Source organism: Anabas testudineus, chromosome 18, assembly GCF_900324465.2.
Source record: "Anabas testudineus chromosome 18, fAnaTes1.2, whole genome shotgun sequence".
Taxonomy (NCBI): Eukaryota; Metazoa; Chordata; class Actinopteri; order Anabantiformes; family Anabantidae; genus Anabas; species Anabas testudineus.
In genome coordinates this window covers 10,427,511-10,449,531 of record NC_046627.1, presented here as the reverse complement: position 1 = coordinate 10,449,531, position 22,021 = coordinate 10,427,511, and the positions used below count along the sequence as shown (strand labels likewise).

At 40.4% G+C, this 22,021-nt stretch overlaps 1 long non-coding RNA gene across 2 annotated transcripts; it reads left to right on the top strand.

The window, feature by feature from the left end:
* The first annotated feature begins 740 nt into the window (after window positions 1–740).
* Window positions 741–1,525, top strand: LOC113168583. 2 transcript variants are annotated; one of them, XR_003299477.1, is made up of 3 exons: window positions 741–765; window positions 981–1,051; window positions 1,328–1,525. It is a non-coding gene; the product is annotated as an uncharacterized LOC113168583 (long non-coding RNA). The 2 variants fall into 2 exon arrangements; XR_003299478.1 differs by having other exon boundaries at window positions 1,454–1,493.
* Window positions 1,526–22,021: the final 20,496 nt, after the last annotated feature.

Sequence of the window (22,021 nt, the reverse complement as noted above, 5' to 3'; positions counted from 1 at the left end):
CCTGCAAAGATGTCCCGTAAATTCAAAGCCATCATGACAAAAATATATTATGATCCATCCCACCCAGGGAGTTTCGGTGGAGTGAGATGCCTACAGCAAGCGGTAAAAGAAGAAACTGGTAAAAAAGTAAACATCTGTCGAATCAGAGAATTTCTAATGTCTGAAGATATATATACTTTACACAAGCCAGCCAGGATAAAATTCCCCAGAAACAAGGTGTTTGTGTCAAGATCGCTGATTCAAATTCAAGCGGACCTTTGTCCTTAATAATGGGTATAACTATCTGCTCACGGTTATTGATGTATTTTCTAAAAAAGCATATGTACGACCTTTAAATAAAAAAACAGCGGTGGATGTCACCAAAGCTTTTGCATCCGTGTTGAACGACAGTGGAGTTCCACGTTTTCTGCAGACGGACAAAGGGCGTGAGTTTCACAATAAAACGTTGAAAAAAACACAATATCAAGCTATTTTACCGCCAGCGATATGAAAGTGTGTGTGGTAGAAAGGTTCAACAGAACTCTGAAAACAAAATTATATAGGTATTTTACAGCTGAAAACACTCATGTCGACGTGATCGACGATCTGGTTTCAAGTTACAACAACACTTACTGTATCATAGTGTAACATAGTTAAAGTGTATGCTGGTTAAATCCAGCTAAAAGGAGCAATTCGCCACCTGCTGGTAAAATGTTGCACATACATTCGGTAGTAAAACCAAGGGATTATGGGTAATCCTCAGAAGCGCGGAGGATTTCCCGAGAGGTAACGTGCTTGTGAATGTGTTCCCTGGGCAAAGTGTGTAAACTTTATTAAAAGTATATGAAAGTTGTACCAGCACTATGAGGCTGATAGTAGCGGTTTGTTGATTGTTTTCGCAGTGATTTTGTTGACTTGTGAACCATTTTGTGTGTGTATTTTAGCTTGAAATGTCGAAGCCTTAAGCTAACTAGCTAACTCTAATGGTGCTATCTCTCCAGACGGAGCGCACGAGCAGAGTGCCCACAGCACATGATCCATTTTGTCTTTGTAATCCCTTGTGAAACTACAGGTATGTCATTGTTGTTTGATAATGTTTATATTGTAAAAATGTGGTTAAGATTATATTTGTTATCTGGCTCAGTTACATGTTTTAAGTGGAGCTGTAATTTGTTGTCAAGTCTTTCATATTGTAATGAAAATATAAGAAGGTAACAGTCCAGTGTAAGCTACACTGTAGGTATGTTTTATTTTGTATTAATTAATTTTTACTGTTGTAAGGTTAGAATAATTTATTTATTTTTATCTTCTTTATAAACACATAGTCCACGATATGTTCACATTATAGACAGTTGTGAACTATGAATGGGTAATCTTCAGAAGCGCGGAGGATTTCCCGAGAGACGGAGCGCACGAGCAGAGTGCCCACAGCACACGATCCATTTTGTCTTTGTAATCCCTTGTGAAACTACAGTTGCCGAATAAACCTGCTGTTACCAACATCCAGAGCAGCTCTGAGTGGTCATTCGAAGACATGATACCATAGGTCACAATAGCAGTATAAAAATGACGCCTATGCAAGTGACACCTGAGAGCACATTACAAGTATTTCAAAATCTTTATGGCTCAATACCATTACATTATAAAAACAAATTTAAAATGAATTTTCACAAGGGGGATGTTGTACGAATATCCAGACGAGGTGTGTTTGAGAAGAAATATACAAAGAGTTTTGTGGATGAATTATTTATTGTAGATGAATGCATTCCACGCATTCCACCAGTCTACAAGCTGAAGGATTATCTGGGTTCTGTGTTTTTATGAGGCTGAGATGCAAAAAGTTATTGTATCAAGAGATAAAGTCTTTCATATAGAAAAAATATTGGGTGAGCGTAAAATGAGAGGTGTAAAACACTATCTGGTCAAATGGAAAAACTGGCATGAAAAATATAACTCATTCATACGAGCTTGGATGTTGTGAATGTATAAGAACGTATTACAGGGCTTGGCACATTCACTCTCGCTGCTACCACGGCTGAAGGCTTTTACATCATACTTCCATCCAACGCCAGCTGCGATATATTCAAAGACAACACTAGTTCAAATTTCAGAGTGGACCTGGCTCATCATATCGACCTCGATGGACAATGGGAGGTAGCCGTGACGGATATCTCATATCCTCATACTTGGTACACAGCCAATAAGGAACAGGCATTTTTCCAATGCATCGACTTATGGCAAAACGGTGCACCTGCTGTTGGTGAAAACGTATGATTATATTAATGTAAGCCCTAGGAAGTGTTGGACTGTGGCTCAATCTACTAGCAAAAACTCTCTTCTATGTGTCAGCCAAGTCCTGCGTGCTCGTTTATGAAGGAATAGGAGAAGAAGTTTCGGTCTCAAGTTAAGTGTTTATTTAACCATTAAATGAATGATTAAATAAATGAATAAATGAGTCAATAAATGCATAAGTAAATAAATGAATAATTAGATAAATGACTAGATAAATGAATAAAGCATACAGAGCTCTGGGTCTTGATCTTCCTATCCCTGACAAACAACAAAGTGTGTGCCAGTTCACGAAGTCTGACACCTGACTCTCCCTGACCCAGTCTTCTTATACACAAAAATAATTAATTTGCATAAATGTTTGCACATTCTTCATTCCGGTTAATCCATAGGTCCACCTCAGCCTCATCCTACTCCTTGACCTTCATCATCCTCAGTCATTGGTCTACGTTGCATCGGGTTCCTTCCTGGTGGGGCCCTTCACCCTCAGAGCACGTTTCCCACGATTTATGCCTTTCTGAAAACATAACACAAAGACACTTTGTGCTCTGGTCTCCTTCATGGTTGCTGGTTACTCCCATGCCTTGCAATTTAATTGCAACCTGCTTCCACATAACACCCTTCATGTTGTTATCAGTGGTTGTTTGTGAGAAGATTCTCTCTCTCTCTCTCTGCTTCTGCCGTTTCATGTCTAACCATAAATTGGATCTACACATATGTCTCATTCCTGAGGTGGTCCCCTATACTCCCTTATCTGTTTTGATTATCAACCCAAACAAGAACTATGTGTGCCTGGCTCCTTTCTTGCTATGTTACCATACAGGGCAATTTATGAATCTTGTGCATACCTTTCTGATTCTACATGTTACATGGCCTTACACGGAAATGTATATGTCTACTCTACATTAAGTGAAGCATGCTATTCACTACCAATATCATCTGAATATATTGATTATATTTAATATCTCAATCACTTACTACTGATTATATTTAATATCTCAATCACTTACTACTGCTTAAGGAATCCAAGCTAATGTTGATTCAGTCTCACACCATATCATATATTTACAGAAGATTGAATCCATTGATTTTAGGCAACACGGAACCCCTGTCAGCGGAGAAAACACCCCCTCACGACTGTATGAATATTTAAATCTGCGCACTGTACCATTTGAAGATGGTGTGTATGAAGACAAAGACACAATCATGCAGGAATTAAACGCTTGTTTTAAATCACATGGTACTGAGATTTTGAGTTATTGTGTGTGTCAATCCCCCCATGTCTTACTTACTTGGTTTAAGAGGGGGTGAGTGGGTACAAGTTGGACCGGGCCCGGTTTTTTTACAGCGACATTGTCAGACATCAGGTTGTGGGAGATGCCTACGCTCCTCTACTTGACACTGTTAAAATAGAGGGGAAATATGGCGACGTCATCAGTCAGTCCTTTAATCCTCCAGTACTTACCTCTGGCGAGTTGTGAGTTATTATGAAAACCAGGTTGGAGAGTTGCCTGGTTTTCATGGAGCGCCTGTGATGTATGGCCGTGGAATTGGATTAATCTTTTCAAAATTGTTCGTTTTCCGTTTTGCCGTTCCTAAAGAAAGGTGTTTCAGTTGTTAAACCTCATTTGAAAACTGCAACTAAAAACATTGCGAGTGACGTGTTGAGTAAAACTGTACACCGACTGGCCTGTAATAATAACGGGGATGACCGTCAGGAGGGGTCAGGTCTCATGATTCTATCTAGGTGAGCTAGAAAGCGACCCCCTGGTGAGCGTGTGAGGCGGGGGGATAAAAAGGAGAGATGCTCTCAAAAAATGAAGTCAGTCGAGGTCATCAAGTCAAAAAGAAGGAAGTCTACACGGAGCAGCAACAACATATTTTGAGAAATAATATGGCTCTTTTACATGAGAAATCGTCCGAATGTGCCTTGTCAGAATTGGATTTGTTTTCTTGCCCAATGTCTCAATTCAGTATTGGTCATGGCCCATATCGGCCATCACCGAACATGGCCCTCTCTGACCCTGCGATGGAGAAAAATATCTGGATTTAAACGACACCTTGTTATTTTTACGGTTAAAAATAACAAATGCAGATGGAACTGACATTGCTCCCGGTGCGGCTGTTTCTGTTATTAACTATCCAATAAACACCATTTTCTCTAAGTGCCATCCTCGGAGACCGACTTATTTCACAGTCCAGTGCAACACATCCATACAGAGGAATAATTAAAACATTGTTAAATTTCTCTGACGACACCCTGAAGTCACAATTTACAGCAGGTCTGTTTTATAAGGACACAGCCGGATCAATGGATTCTTTCGTCACTAATAACGGACCAAATAGAGGGCTAGTAAAACGCGTCACATTTAGTGAGGAATCAAGGGAATTTCACGTTTTAGGAACTGTACATGTTGATATATTTTTCTGTGAGCCGCTCTTTTTGAACTCTGTGGATTTGAGAATCAAACCTACTAGAGCAAATGATGCTGTTTGCTTAATGCACGCGGCTAATGCAGAATACCGACTGAAAATACTGGGTGCTCCCCTTTTTGTGAAGAAAGTTTCACCGTCTGTGAGGCTCGGGCATTCAGCTGCATCAATTAAAGGGAATGCTTTATACCCTCTCTCACGCATTAATGTGAAAACGTATTCTATACCACGAGTATGTAACCAGAAGAACCTGTTTCTCTGGAATAAGCCAAGTATTTCGCGTTAGCCATGGTAAATCATGAAGCATTTACAGGTCGACCAAACCTATCCCCATTCAACTTTTTACATAATGATATTGAATACTTAGCCCTGTGCCAGAACGGAAGACAAATTCCAGCTTAGGCGTTTCAACCTAACTTTGTTGAGAATCAGGCTGTAAGAGAGTTCTACTCGCTCTACACAGCAACAGGCAGACATCTTAAAGATTTACCTCTCTGTATAGATAGGGATGATTTTCAGCAGGGTTATGCATTATTTGTCTTTAATCTGACTGCGGATGAGGACACAGAGGCTCTAGCACCAGTAACCACCGGTACACTGAGACTGGAGATGCGGTTCAGAAGCCCCTTACCTCAGACAACAACACTCATCGTCTATGGTTGCTACAACTCAATCCTTGAAATCAATTCAAAAAGAAATATCTTGGTTGATTATTACTGAGATTCATAATGAACAATCATCAGATTCAAAACCTTTTACATCATTTACTGGGTGATGTTTTCTGCGGTGTTTTGGCCTCTGACGAGTTATATCTGCTGGAAAACAATCTGGAAAGACCGGCCTACTTTGTAGTAAATACAGACCCACGTGACCGGCCGGGCGGGCACTGGTTGGCCCTCACTCTGGATTAAAATGGTGACGCTACGTTTTTCGATTCATTTGGGTTTCCACCTGACTTTATTTATTATCCAGAGTCCATTCTACACTTTTTGGAAAGCCAGGACTGAATAAAGAGGATTAAATATCACAACATGACGTTACAGAGTCCATTATCTGTTGCTTGTGGTCATTACTGCATATACTACCTGTGTCATCGTGCCTGCCGTTTGTCTTATCAAAATGTTCTCTCTCTTTATAACGATGACTGTGATCTAAATGATTCTATTGTTTGTGAATTTGTGGAAAAATATCAAAATGTAATAAAATGTGTAATTAAACACAGCATACCTCACTATAACCATATGGCCTGTTCAATGGAAATGTTTCTACAATGTCATAACTTGTAATGTATAACAAATAAAGACGTCGACTAATTCATAATTACTTTTTCAAAAAGCCTCTTTATTATTATTATGAAACAAAAAAGCAAACAAACAAGTACATAGCATACATAATCATCACATAGTGAGCCAACGTGGTGACAGAGTAATGTTTTTCTTTTTATTCTTCCTATATTTTGATGTAAAAGCACGGGTAACAGGTGCTTCATATGGAGCCTGTGGTGTTTCAGGCCAATCGGCGTATGAACCATAACTTCTCAGTTGCAGGGTTTTAGAATATGGCAGAGATGATCCGTTGTTGTCTTTGATTTGTTGAATTTCCATACGTGCACGATTATTAGGAATCGTGGACAGAGGTATGTTCAGGCTGGATAAAGTGTGTATGAAATCAGGCCAGCCCAGAGGTTGAATGATGTGTAACCACTAAATGTTTTATTGGATCCATTACATGTGATCCGCGAATAGTTTTTTTATTCTATACAAATTCTCCGTCATTGTTCCAACGAGCTAAACCATCAGATTCTGATATTTTCTGTAAAATGTATTGAGCCTTCTTTTGAAAACGAGGATTAATGTTCATTAGAACCTCTTTGACAACAGCGTCTTCTGCATCTTTACGCACCTGTGATTCTTTTTGGTCCTCCTCCTTCGGCACACTGAGAACAATTTCTCGGCTCTCACCTTGTTTCGTTCTCTGGAGATTCAAATATCGCTGCAGCAGAGTGTTGTATTTTTTTATTTTCTCATCAGGCATCAGACCTTTTTCTTCCAGGATCTCCCGCATCTTTTCAACCTGCTCTCTGATATTTTCAGGTTGGTTAACTCTTTCTTAGACGTTTTAGTTGTTCAGGGGATACCAGGCACATTTTTCATGACGCCATGTCTTACATCAATTATCTTGAAGCAGAGTTTGATATCGGCTGACCGGGGAATGGCAGAGCGATGCTGAGTAAAGGGAGCAGAAAACCACCTGTTTGAAGAGTTTTTCTTTTCCTGGATAAACTCGTCCTTCTGTTAGCAATCAGTCTAAGATGATTCTTTCCCCGTCTGAGCTTTTTATATTGTGTGTCTGAGACTGGAATCTGACCTTTTAGTAAGTTTAAACCTAATTCACACAAAGCCTGGATAAGGTCTGAGGAGCAGTTTGAGAGTATTGCTTTGCGCAGACGCGGCGTGTTGTTCAATAACGCTGAGGGTAGAGGCATGTTTCTTTTCATGCGAGCTGACATTATTATTTATTTATTTTTCCAGGCAGATAGACACATGGGAGCTCAGAGGGCAGCAGACCGGTTCTCAGTCTAAAGTCGTCTGGGCAAGCTGGCGTGAGGTCGACTAATAAATAACTGTGTGGATTTTTTGTGGCGTCTTCATAACTTTCTAACTTTCTTTCTGTCTGGGAAATCTTTGCTGAGCGAAAATAGACATTTGAAGCTTGTCACGTGGGTTTTTGAAAAGGACAAGATAAGTACAATTCAAGATGAGAGTACGACTATATTTACTCTTATGAAATATGTTTTGTGTGAGAAACATCACTGACATATTTTTATGATGTCTATACTATGTAAAAATTTTCACTACTTCAGGGTTATCATTCGCTTCACGGATTACATCATCTAAAATAACCAAATGTTTTTCACCATCAGGGAACAGTTTATCATCATCAAAAGAAGCAGGCAAGCCTTCCACAAACTTGATTTTTTTTTTGTTTTTGTGCAATTCACAATACAAAGGTTGAAAACAAGTGTAAATCCATACAATATTGTCATGCACAACATCCATTACATATTTACAATTCACCAATACATTTTTAACAAAAACAGTTTTAGCCTTCAGTCTAAAATCTGAATCTGTTTCATCCATAGTCATTTGTCTTTTTAATAGCCGAATGGACACTCTTTCCACCAGGCAGCAACCTACATTTATCAAAAACTTTTTTTCAATCAAGGAGTTTTTCAATTGGAATGTGCTCTTGTCACGCAGAATCTTGTGCTGCGAAGTTTTGAAGGAACGTTCCTCTGTCGAATCGGCGATGTACCCTTCAACCAGATCCTTAACACTGTCAAAATGAATTGCCTCACAACATTCATAAGTCTGTGTGATCCCTTCCCACATAGTGACATTTTACCACGCCTTGTCTGATAACCATAACTTTTAGGGCCAGCTGCTACGTACTCTTTCATGGAATCACCTGTTAGCTCATCTGTAAGATCACCGAGTAGATTACCTAGAGGGAGAGGAGCCTGATTTGGATTTGCCACGTAAATCGAACTATCTGTGTCATAATACCCTGTCCTGGAGCCGATCGAGGTGTACATAGAGCCTCGGGTGTGCATAGCCAGTTGTGAAAGCTGCAATGAAGATGTTGTCTGTATTATTAGGTGGTGCAACATATTTGTCACCATAGCATTTTTGGACTAGAGCCACCTTGTCGTTGATAAAAGTAAAGTACTTTATTCTACATTCCCTGGTGAACATGCATTTGAGGAAATCCTCGGGTTTATTCACCAGCCCAGTCTGCGTCATGTTGTTCTTCTGTGCAAATTTCCCCCACAAACTGTTGAGACAAAGTTTTGCAACTTGTCTTTTAGCAGGATTGAAGGAGATTTTAGCTGGATCAAGCCTTATACCCTATTTTTCTGCATACTGTTCAATGTATCTCTCTCTGCTTGCCTCATCTACAGCTTCAGCAGGATACCCAATGGCTTCTTGGTTCCATTTCAGGAAACCCATGATGTAATCTGGCTGCTCCTCCTACGGTAGGCGTATCGTATCTCTTCCTGTTGTCGACGCTGACTCGCTTTTCAGTTGCTCTGTTTGTTTTGCTAAATTTAACAAACTTTAAGCTAAATTTATAGTGTTAGTGAAAAGCACTACTGGCGTAAGAGTTATAACATACACCTGTGTTGCTTAAGGACCATTCATAATACTTATTACTCTTGTTTTCTTGTGTTGTGAGGTCTGCTAGCTTAACTCTGTTAGCCATGGCTGCTTCTCCCTTATCTTCTTCTCCCTCTTCTCCTCCTGCTCTCTCTTGCTCGGTGTGTCACATGTTTAGTTTTTCCTCTGCCTCCTTTAGTGAGAAGGGAATTTGTAATAAATGTTGTTTATTTGCAGCTTTGGAGGCGAGGCTGACTGATTTGGAGACTCGGCTCCCCACCGTGGAAAACAAGCCAGCTAGTCAGGTCCCGGTAGTCGGTGTGGAGCCAGCTAGCATAGCTCCTGTTAGCTGTCCCCCGGCAGTTCCCGAGCAGCCGGGAAGTCAGGCCGGCTGGGTGACGGTTCGTAGGAAGCATAACCCTAGACACTCGCCCAAGGTTCACCACGACCAGGTTCACGTTTCCAACCGGTTTTCCCCACTCAGCAACACACCTGCTGAGAAACCCACTCTGGTTATTGGCAGCTCCATAGTCAGAAACGTGAAGTTAGAGACTCCAGCGGCCATAGTCAAGTGTATTCCTGGGGCCAGAGCGGGCGACGTCGAATCCTATTTAAAACTCCTGTGTAAGGATAAACGTAAATATAGTAAGATAATAATTCACACAGGAGTTAATGACGCCCGATTACGCCAATCGGAAGTCACTAAAATTAATGTTGAATCGGTGTGTAACTTTGCCAAAACGATGTCGGACTCCGTAGTTTTCTCTGGGCCCCTTCCCAATCTGACCAGTGACGACATGTTTAGCCGCATGACGTCATTCAACCGCTGGCTGTCTAAGTGGTGTCCCGCTAACAACGTGGGCTACATAGACAATTGGAAAACGTTTTGGAGAAAACCTGGGCTGATTAGAAGAGACGGCATCCATCCCACTTTAGATGGTGCGTCTCAACTCTCTAGGAATATGACAGAGTTTATTAGACGACCTAAACCCTGACATGTCAGAGTGGAGCCCAGGACGCAGAGACACAGTCTTACACACCTCTCTGCAGCTTCCTTACAGCCGTCACCCCCCAAAAACTACCATAACCCCATAGAGACAGTGTCTGCTCCCCGAGTACCTAAATTATTTATATCTAAAACTAACACAAGAGGAGTAATTCATAAAAACCTAATAAAAATAAAGACGACTCCTCTCTTAGAACAAAATAACAAGAAAACAATCAAATGTGGACTTTTAAATATCAGATCTCTCTCGTCTAAATCCCTGTTAGTAAATGATTTGATAACTGACCATCAAATAGACTTATTCTGTCTTACTGAAACCTGGCTGCAGCAGGATGAATATGTCTCTCTGAATGAGTCGACCCCCTCAAGTCATGTTAATTATCATGTTCCTAGAAACACAGGTCGGGGTGGAGGAGTAGCAGCAATCTTCCACTCAAGTTTGTTAATCAACCCCAGACCTAAACATAGGTTTAATTCATTTGAGAGCCTCACTCTTAGCCTCTCTGATCCTAACTGGAAAAATCCAAAACCAGTCCTTTTTGTTATTGTGTACCGTCCTCCTGTCCCTTACTCTGAGTTTTTAACTGAATTCTCAGAGTTTCTATCTGATTTAGTTCTTAGTGCAGATAAAGTCATTATAGTGGGTGACTTTAATATCCATGTAGATGTTGATGATAACTGCCTCAACACTGCATTTAATTCACTATTAGACTCCATTGGTTTTACCCAAAATGTAAATAAACCCACTCACTGTTTTAATCACACCCTTGATCTTATTCTGACATACGGTGTGGAAGTTGATCAGTTAATAGTTTTTCCCCAAAACCCTCTTTTATGTGACCATTTCTTAATTACATTTGAATTTACAGTACCAGACTTTACTAAACCTACAGATAAGATTCACTACAGTAGATGTTTCTGTGAAAATGCTGTTGACAAATTTAAGGAACTGATTCCATCTTTTATTTCAGAGCCATGTACCAACACAGAGGAAGGCAGTTATTTCAATGTTACTCCAGCACAAGTGGACTATCTTGTTAATAGTACTGGTGCTTCACTTGGAACAATACTTGATACTGTTGCTCCTCTGAAAAAGAAACTAGTGAGTCAGAGGAAGTTAGTTCCATGGTACAATTCACAAATCCGTAGCTTAAAGCAGAAATCACGTAAGCTGGAAAGGAGGTGGCGTTCCACCAATTTAGATGAATATTGCCTAGCCTGGAAAGATAGTTTAATAATATATAAAAAAGCCCTGCGTAAAGCTAGAACTTCATATTACTCCTCATTAATAGAGGCAAATAAGAACAACCATAGGTTTCTTTTCAGCACTGTAGCCAGGCTGACAAAGAGTCATAGCTCGGTTGACCCTAGTATTCCCTCAACTCTCAGCAGCAATGACTTCATGAATTTCTTTACAAATAAAATCATAACTATTAGAGAAAAAATTGATCAGATCATCCCTGCATATAGCATGGATTGTACAACAACTCTAGATCCACGCTCGTACTTAGACTGCTTCCTCCCTGTAGATCATTCTGAATTAATTTCAGTAATTAATTCCTCTAAACCATCAACATGTCTCTTAGACCCCATCCCGACTAGACTTCTCAAGGATGTCTTACCTTTGATCAGCACGTCCATATTAGATCAGATCAATCTGTCTTTACAAATAGGCTACGTACCACAGGCTTTTAAGGTTGCTTTAGTCAAGCCCCTACTCAAAAAGCCTACTCTGGACTCAGGGGTCTTAGCGAATTATAGACCAATATCCAATCTGCCCTTTATCTCTAAAATCCTTGAAAAGATAGTTTCTAAGCAATTGTACGACCACCTGCGTAGCAATAACTTGTATGAAGATTTCCAGTCAGGATTTAGAGTACATCATAGTACAGAAACAGCACTGGTAAAGGTCACTAATGATCTTCTATTAGCATCAGACAATGGTCTACTCTCTATACTCATCTTGTTAGATCTTAGTGCTGCATTCGACACTATAGATCACAACATTTTATTACACAGACTGGAACATGTCATTGGGATCAAAGGAACAGCACTAGAGTGGTTTAAATCGTATCTATCAGATAGATTTCAGTTTGTACACGTTAATGATGAGTCTTCCATGCACAGCAAAGTCAGCTATGGAGTTCCACAGGGATCTGTGCTTGGACCGATTCTTTTCACTTTATATATGTCCCCTTTAGGCAATATTATTAGGAAACACTCTATAAATTTCCATTGTTATGCAGATGATACCCAGCTATATTTATCTATGAAACCAGGAGAAACTAATCAATTAGTCAAACTTCAGGAATGCTTAAAAGACATAAAGGCCTGGATGACCTCCAATTTCCTTCTCCTAAATCCGGACAAGACAGAGGTTATACTGTTTGGGCCTAAAAATCTCAGAGACACTATGTCTAAACACATTCTCACCATTGATGACTTAGTTCTGGCCTCAAGTAATACTGTAAGAAACCTCGGAGTTATCTTTGATCAGGATATCTCCTTCACTTCATACATCAAAGAAATCTCTAGAACTGCCTTTTTTCACCTAAGAAACATTGCTAAAATTAGGAGCATCCTGTCCCAAACTGATGCTGAAAAACTAGTCCATGCATTTGTTACTTCCAGACTGGACTATTGTAATTCATTATTAATAGGATGTCCCAATAACTCATTAAAGAGCCTCCAGTTAATCCAAAATGCTGCAGCCAGAGTTCTGACTGGAATTAGCAAGAGAGATCATATTTCTCCTACGTTAGCTTCTCTCCATTGGCTCCCTGTTAAATCCAGAATTGAATTTAAAATTCTTCTCCTAACTTATAAATCCCTTAATAATCAGGCTCCATCTTATCTTAAAGATAGTTCTATATCTTCCCAGCAGAACTCTCCGTTCTCAGACTGCAGGTTTACTTGTGGTTCCTAGAGTTTCCAAATGTAGAATGGGAGGCAGAGCCTTTAGCTACCAAGCCCCTCTCCTGTGGAACCAGCTCCCAGTTCAGGTTCGGGAGGCAGACACCGTCTCTACATTTAAGACTAGACTTAAAACTTTCCTTTTTTATAAAGCTTATAGTTAGAGATGGATCAGGTGACTCTGAACCATCTCTTAGTTATGCTGATATAGGTTATTCTGCTGGGGGACCTCTACTGATAAACTGAGCTCCTCTCCTCTCTCCTTTCTCCTGTATCAATGCAAATGCCACCATTGCATGTCATTAACTTTGTGTCTTCTCTCTCTTTTAGTTGTGTTTCCTCCTCTCTGTCTCCCTCTCTCTGTACTTTTCTGCAGGTATCCTCGGCCTGGAGCTGTACATCTCCAGAATCCAGTTCATCTGCCCAATGTTCTTGATGCTTGTTGTTGTCTTTATTGCCTGCTGTTCTTTTCTCTCTTCTCTTTCCACTCACCCCAACCGGTCAAGGCAGATGGCCGCCCACTATGAGCCTGGTTCTGCTGGAGGTTTCTTCCTCTAAAGGGAGTTTTTCCTCTCCACTGTTGCCTAAAGCTTGCTCAAATGGGATTGTTGGGTTTTCTCTATAATTTTTTGTATAAATATTTTCTGTAAGGTCTTAAACCTTACACTGTAAAGTGCCTTGAGATAACTTCTGTTGTAAATTGGCGCTATACAAATAAAATTGAATTGAATTGAATTGAATTGAATTAATCTGTAAAGAGAGTCTTACTTTTTTCAGTGAAATTCCATCCCTCCTTTATGTCAACCCGGTAAACCCTTCTCCACAGCTTTATTGATCTCAGGTGAAATCCACACTCCGCTCAAGGCTCGCTCTTCCTCGCCATGCAGACAAGCACCGCTCTGATAATTCACCTCTGCGCATGTGCGGCAGAGCGTGAAGACGACTTTACCGCTAGAAGTGCGGTACGGCAGAACCGGAAAGAACAGACTTCTGGGTGTGTACACCTTAGCCTGGATGAGTCCGAAATAATGCTCTGGGGACTGAAAGTTGTGATTGATAATTTCCGGATGGCTAACAGGGTAGGGGAATCTTCAAAGAACATCAGGGTGCAATGATGTAAAGTCCACGTAATAAAAACTCTCGTCATCAGCGGCGCAAACGTACAGGGCACGTACGGCCACCGTACAGTGCATCACGTGGGATCAGGGGTTGGGGCGTGGTAATCTTTGAGGAAGTTACACACAGCCGGATCTTTTTTTTTTTTCATACGGGTCCACTGATGTCCCCACATAGTCACCAACCTCACACCGTACTCACTCTCTAGCTGCCTGAGACGCTCCTCAGTTTGCATGTATGCAGATTCAAAACTCTGACCGGTCAATGGATTTCTGTCTGCGGGGTTGAAACACTTCACACAGCCATGGTAAAAACATCCAAGAAACTCAAAAACTGTCTCAACACCATCAATCACTGCATAGCCGTCAACAAAGAAATTTCCAAATAGTTTTTCCCCTCTGTTGAGTGCATGCCCAATGAACACATTTTGTTCATGCATGATGTATTCCAGCCACAGAATGCCAGCGTCGGAATACCGCTTACACTGCTTTCGGTAATTTGAGGGCATGGAATTGCGAGTGTTTCTGGTTGAAGATGGTTTTTCCTGAAAACCGTCATGCACGCAGAAGCTATTGTAGCTGAACTAAACGGATCCACAGTCGTTTCATTTATGTAATTTCTGCGAACAACTGACATGCCACCCTGAGGATCTCTGTGTCATTCCTACAATAGAGTTGTGCCTCTTTCTGACAATCAAACGTGCCTCTGCAAACCGTTTTGTACCAGCTTAGAAACTGGTCATTTGATCCATGCCGTAATATCCAACAGCAGGATAAGCCCCCACATAATTCAGATTTTCCTCTGAGCTAAAGCAATGAGGAAAATAACCTTTCACTTTATCCTCAAACCCCAGACATTTGGGCAGCTGAGACAGTGGAAATGGGAGGAAGGATGCTGAATCTATAAATCTCTGGTTATAGTGTTTTTCACTGAATAACACTAGCTTGGCACCTTGCATCACCACATCTGGAACAATCCCTAACTCCACCATATTATACACAATTATGTATCCTCGAGAATTATGAGCCACAAAAATGCTTCTCTTGAACTGCGGTTTCCTGAAATGCAGAACAAACTCTTTAGAACACTCTTTACCATGAAACGTCCACTCATCTCCATCATCACTTATTGCACACACAAAAAATTGTATGTGGATACTGCTAGCTGTCGGGAATGTCTCAAAATCATAGTAAATAATATCTAGCGCGTACTCTTCATCATCATCATCATCAACATCAGCACCAGGACCCCCAGCATGTTTTTGCTTTGTTTTAGACTTGTTTTTTTTTGTTTCTTTTTCTTTTTAAATCCGATGGGCTGATTTGAAACACTCATGTGTTTCGGGTGTCTCCTTTTCGAGATCATACACTTTTTGACAAATATGACAATGGACACTTCCACAGCTATGCTTATCTTCGATTTCATTTAGTACCCATAATAGAACATTTCGCAATCAGGAAAATATTTTTGTAAATCACATTGACAAGCAAATTTACCAGCTCTAGGTCGCCATCTTTGCTCTTTGTGTTTATCCACACAGTAGACCAATTGACACTTGCGGTTACAATCCTGATATACGATGAAATTTTTTGGACGTCTGCTACATGCTTCATCAAGGCACACACCACAATGATTCAAACACATGTGATGCTCTTCCGAGCGACATGCAGTATGACAGAATGTGCAAAAGTACCTAACTCCAAGAAAAGCTCTGACATCTTTTATTCCATAATAATGACCTTGGAATAAGAACAAAAACAGGGTTTTTGCATTTCTAGGGGTCTGAGTTTCAAATTTCAACATAGAGCTACCCTGGTTTCTGTAATATACAACAATTTTACTCTCCACGACTGTTTCGAATTTAGCAATGTCCGCGAAGGAGACAGGGGTCTGCTCTGGTAGACCTGTTTGCTCCTGAATAATTTTACCAAAGGCCTCGGCATCAGCATTGGTGCAACCAGAATGCAGAAGATGCGCAAGATTGATAGCAAAACACAGTTGGTTGTCTTTGTTGTTTACAATATACAGAGATTTACATTTTTTATGCAGAATCTCACAGTTTAGGGTTTCGTCTGCACGTCTTTTAACACCCCCCCTTTCGTTATGAACAACCTGCACAACAAGCTCTAAACTACTGTCGCTCATAACTGATTGGTTAGACTGGGCCACGTGATCAAGCACATCCTGAAAGAGACTCAGGTCAATTCCATCAGGCGTCGATACAATGGCGGGGGCGCTGTTTCGCATCAATTCACCACGTAGCTCCAGCTGTATTACATCATCATCACCCCTAACATGCGCCTGTATTTCGTCAACCAACTGATGAACAACATCCATTATGTGAACATACAAGGCCGCACACCAGACATACCAGACGATGTAGACGCTGTTGCAGTTTGTTGTTGATGTTGAGACAGTATATTTTCAGCTGCGTTACTCTGGTCATATGCAACGTATTGATTCTGATTGGCAATATTTAGTATACGGTTTATTGCTTCGTCATGATCAAATGGAGGTCCCGGGGTGGTGTGTGCGGTCTTATGGGAGTTTATGACTCACATTCATCAACATCCGGCTGAGCCGCGATATTATTGCTATCAACGTTTGGTGTGCTAGGTAGACTAATAGGATCAGCTGACGCTGGCGGTGACAGAGCGCCGATAACGTCAGAAACAAACTCACGTACATTATTAAGCTCCATTTTCTCACTTAATTTCACAAATTATATGAACAATCATCAACCATAAACGATAACAACATATAAAAACCACAAAACTCGCAACAGTCCCTCAACACAAGGATTTTTTCAGAAAACGACTACACATTATATCCTAATTTCCCACAAAACATTAATGAGAACAAAACAAACAAAAAAAACGCTGATGTAATATACAATCACGAGATAGGTGGCATTCCAACAAAACGTAGCACTTTATGTATTTTTTTCTTTGAATGAAGACGAGCTACACAGCAGGATATCCTGGAGTAGACGAATAGGTCAAAGTTTAGGCGCTGTTGACATGAATACAGACTTTTTTCTAAAAGGAATTAAGATGGATCACTTACACTACCCGTTGATGTTTCCAAGCGTCGGTCTGATCCTTTGAATGACGCGCCGGAAGTCGAATCGCCGATTGCAGAGAATAAAAGCCTGTTTTTCTTCAGAATAAGCCACCGATAGTGGATCCAGGAATGGCGACCTACGGCGCTGAAACACAAGCACTGTATCAGTTTTTTTATGACTGAAAATTTAAAATTTATATTTTCAAAACAATCGTTCAGAGGCCTTACATTTTTTCGTAGTTTTTTTTTTTTTTTTTCTTCCAGACAGCTCTGACCGGATGTTGATTTTCATCCCCAGACTCCGCCGGAAAAAGCCACCGAAGTTGTAGATCATCACGTAGCCGCCTCATGAAATGGAGAAAATATCTTAAAAATGAAAATTTATGTCTGGAATTTTCAGTTTTTTTGCAGACATACAGCCGTTAGCTTAAAGTAACTCGCTGGCTGGTAGAATAATAATATTGCTTTGTTTCTCCGTTGGGCTATCAGACAAAGCTAATGTTGTGATTGTAAAGTTTATCATAAATCACACCGTGAGGGTCATAAATCATTCCTTCCTGACATAAAGGTGTCAGGAAATTCTCTGGCAAGAGCTAGCAGACAGAAGAAACAATAAACTAATAGTAATCCTGAGAGTTCTTGGTCGAGCAGACTTGGATGGACTGACAGGGAGGCAGCGGAGTGGAGTGGGATGTGTAGTAAAGGGGTGGAGATAACGAGACACAGGTGAACCAGATGAGGGTTGATGCACTTTGGTGAGATGGAGTCAGGGACATGCAGGAGAATGGTGGTCACTGCCTCCCGTGTGGGAGACTTGGGTTCAAATCCCAGCTGTGGCCTAAAACCAGTAGGGGTGCTTTGGCAAGACCTCCTCACGCCTACACTTGTACCCTACTTGTAAGTTGCTTTGGATAAAAAGCGTCTTCTATATGTATGAATTAATTATTTTTAAACAAAACGAAAAATTATAGTTTTTAAAACACATACAGTACTAAAACCAGTCAATGTGTAAACACAAAATGTAAGGTTATGCTGCGTATGCGCCTGATTCCATAAGCATAAGATACTTTGTAATACATTATTATTAATTATAGGTATAAGTACTAAAGACTTAAGACAGTCTCAGGTTGTTTGTCCTTAGGAATCTCGCCCACTTACAGTAAAGGAGAGGAGGGAACGCGGTAGGTCCATATGCACCAGTAAATACTAAAATACGTATTTGCATCATTTCACTCAAGGTTTTAATGTTGGATGATCAGAGTTCTTTAAAATGTACAGCTCTGTCCAGGTTTTATTTATGGCTTTATTTAAGTATTTTATTTACATTTGGCCTCACCTCTTGCTGTAGTGGTTGTAGGGAATTAAATAACTATCTTGTGTAATAATCATGTGTTTTTTTAATGCATCTTTAATCACTTTTTAATTTTTTTTTTTTGTTAAAAACCCTTGCGTGGAAATCATTCTTGACTGTGGATTTCTCATCAGCATGTAAAATCATCCAACCCCACCTGATGGTGAAGAAACAGTTTGGTTGTTGGCTGGATCTTGGACTTTTTAACCTGCAGGACTCAGATGGACAATCTCAGACCAGACAACAGTATTAACTGGGTCACCACAGAGCTCTCCTCTCTTGTACATCTTTTACACAAATGACTGTATCAGCAGGTTTGAAATCATCATATCTTGAAATTTGCAGACAACGCATTGATAGCCTGCTAAACATTGACGAATTGTCTCAAGGATTTGAGGTGTATCAATTTTAAACAATTTTGCTCTGACTAACTAAAACTAAGAATATGCATTACTGTGCAAAGGTCTTAGGCACCATTACATTTTTCTTTGGTGGTCACAGTAATAAAAAAAAAACACAAAAAATGTTTGTTTTAACATTATGTTGGCTAAAGTAACAAATAATGAAACTATTCATGTCAGTACAAAAGCAGGAAAATGTACTGGTATAGCATGTAATAATAAGTGTGATTGAGTGCATGTTCATCATACAAATGCATGTTGTTCAGTAGGGAGTTTATCATTGTTTTGACCGGAGAACTGTTGCACATTTCCCACTTCTGAATGGTGAATGGCCTGATTTGTGCCATCAGGTGGGCCATTCAACCCATGGGTCAGTGGCCCATGTCTGTAGATGTGAGAACCAAAAGACCCATAGAAACAGAGCAACGAATAAAGAACCCAGTTTAGAGACAAAGACAACTTGTTGTCCCGCTTTGTTGAACTGCTTCAACGGCGTGTTACGGTGTCACACTGTTATTATTATTGTTATTACTGTTATTGTTATTGTTATTGTTATTACTGTTATTATTCAGAAACATGTATGTGTTATGTGACCAACAAATAAAGCACTCAGTTTCCGTGTCACACTCTTTTTATAAAAACCTACACCCCCTCTGTCACATTGTAAATGTGTCACAACGTATTTGTCTCAGTGACTTTTTAGTAGGTAAGCAGCTCTGTCAGACATACAACTGAATGACTCTGGGTCCTGTCCTGGCTCTGGAGTCCTGACTTCGAGCCCCCCCCTACATGTACAGGTACATGTGGGGGCTGGGGGCGCGGGGCATGGAAGGCCCGCCCACTTTCATTCAACAGCTGCACAGGAAAAAATGCAACGAAGGAGCAAGAGCTTCGAAACCAACCCCCCACACCTAGTCCTGGAAAAAGAGCCGTGTGCCAGGTGAAGCACTGCTGCACTGTGAACCTCAGACCAAGAGATGTGCTGGTTTCTGTAGGTTCACATGTGGACAGTTTATCAATCAGAAGTCCTGGATGTGTCTCTTCTGCCATTGTGATTTTTTGTTACTTTCTTTGCACATTTGTGATTTGCGTGGTTTTAGAAAACATATTAGAGTGAGAAATTAACACATACAACTCGACCTATGTTACCCCCCCGTTGAAATATTTCTAACAAGAACACCTCCTTATTACTCCTTATTTACTGTGTTGTTTGATCTAGATTTTGCTCTGACTAACTAAAACTAAGAATATGCATTACTGTGCAAAGGTCTTAGGCACCATTACATTTTTCTTTGGTGGTCACAGTAATAAAAAAAAAACACAAAAAATGTTTGTTTTAACATTATGTTGGCTAAAGTAACAAATAATGAAACTATTCATGTCAGTACAAAAGCAGGAAAATGTACTGGTATAGCATGTAATCATAAGTGTGATTGAGTGCATGTTCATCATACAAATGCATGTTGTTCAGTAGGGAGTTTATCATTGTTTTGACCGGAGAACTGTTGCACATTTCCCACTTCTGAATGGTGAATGGCCTGATTTGTGCCATCAATCAGAAGTCCTGGATGTGTCTCTTCTGCCATTGTGATTTTTTGTTACTTTCTTTGCACATTTGTGATTTGCGTGGTTTTAGAAAACATATTAGAGTGAGAAATTCACACATACAACTCGACCTATGTTACCCCCCCGTTGAAATATTTCTAACAAGAACACCTCCTTATTACTCCTTATTTACTGTGTTGTTTGATCTAGATTATTGTATTTTTGCAATGTAACACTGTAACAGTAGCTCCCTGCAGAACACTACAGGTTCTGTTCTTAGCTTTGTTAAAACATTAGTATTCGGCTGGTTAGTGTAGTGGTGACATCACCACCTCCCATGTGGGAGACTGGGGTTCAAATCCCAGCTGTGATCTACTAATAGTAGGGGTCCTACTTGTGAGTCGCTTTTTTTAAATATGATATAATATTTTTTAACTTGAGAACTGCACCCAGTTTAGAGACAAAGACAACTTGTCATCCCTCTTTGTTGAACTGCTTCGACGGCGTGTTACGGTGTCCGGTCCCGCTCCGTGTCTCACTGTGTGGATGAGTTCGATTGTTCTATGTATTTGTTATGAACGGATAAAGCACCAAAGACGACTTGTCATCCCGCTTTGGAGAAGGAAGAAGAAGAAGTGTGTGGATGTCTCCATAAGATGTCTTGGTGAGGCAGAGCTTCAGCCGGCCTCCCTTCCTCTTGTGGTGAGTCAGCGACAACCCCGACTGTGCTTCCTGCCCCTGTCTTCTGGAATTTGCTTTGCCCACTAGAATTTTGACTCCCTCATGTTTTGGACCTCTTGCTCACTTCTGGATGCACCTTTTGATCAAAGACATAGAACTTTAGCTTTTTAACTTTTTTGCCTGCCCATTAATGCCGTGATTTTCTGTTGATAATTTTCTGGTCTTTACCAGGCACTTACTAGTTCCCTTTGGTTCTAGCTTTTATTAAAAAATTTATATAAAACATTTACACTGTAATAATGATAAAGTGATATTTCTCAATAACAACAATGTCCATCACACACAAACAAAAACAAACACTGATACAATTCTAATGTGAGCAAGACAAAAAACAGTTTAAAAGAATCTAAAATGTTAAACTATGTTTTGTCCTATTTGGAACCAGGTTTGATGATATAATTGTCAATGTTTTGGGATAGCTAAGTATTCTTCAATCAGGACATTTTCTACCACGCTAAATGTTTGACATATTGCAAATATTCATGATCAGATGGTTCTGTTTTCCTGGAGAGTGCTGTCCTCCCAGTGCTGGAGGGAGAAGCTTTGACTCTGCGCTGGAGAAGCAAGATGACGTCATCTGCCCACATAGCTGATTTCAATAAATATTTAATTCAATTTGATTTTTACAGCACCATTTCACAACAGAAGTCATTTCAAGGCACTTTAAGGTTTAAGACCTTACAGAGTATAATTGTACAAAAAACCCAACAATCCCAATTGAGCAAGCTTTAGATCATCTTTCAGATCATCTTTCCCTCCTGCTCTCCCCAGCCTACACCCCCCGCAGGCGCAGTACCAGGCGCGTTACAAGAGCTGTAACAAGCTGGCCTGAAGGTTCACTCTCCAGACTGCAGGACTGCTTTGAACAGACAGTGTGGGACATGTTCGAACACCAGGAGCTGGAAACACTTACAGGAACGGTGCTGGACTACATCAAGTTCTGCATCGGGAATGTGACTGTGGAAAAAAACATCCGGGTCTTTCCTAACAAGAAACCCTGGATGACCAACCAGGTCCGCAAACTCCT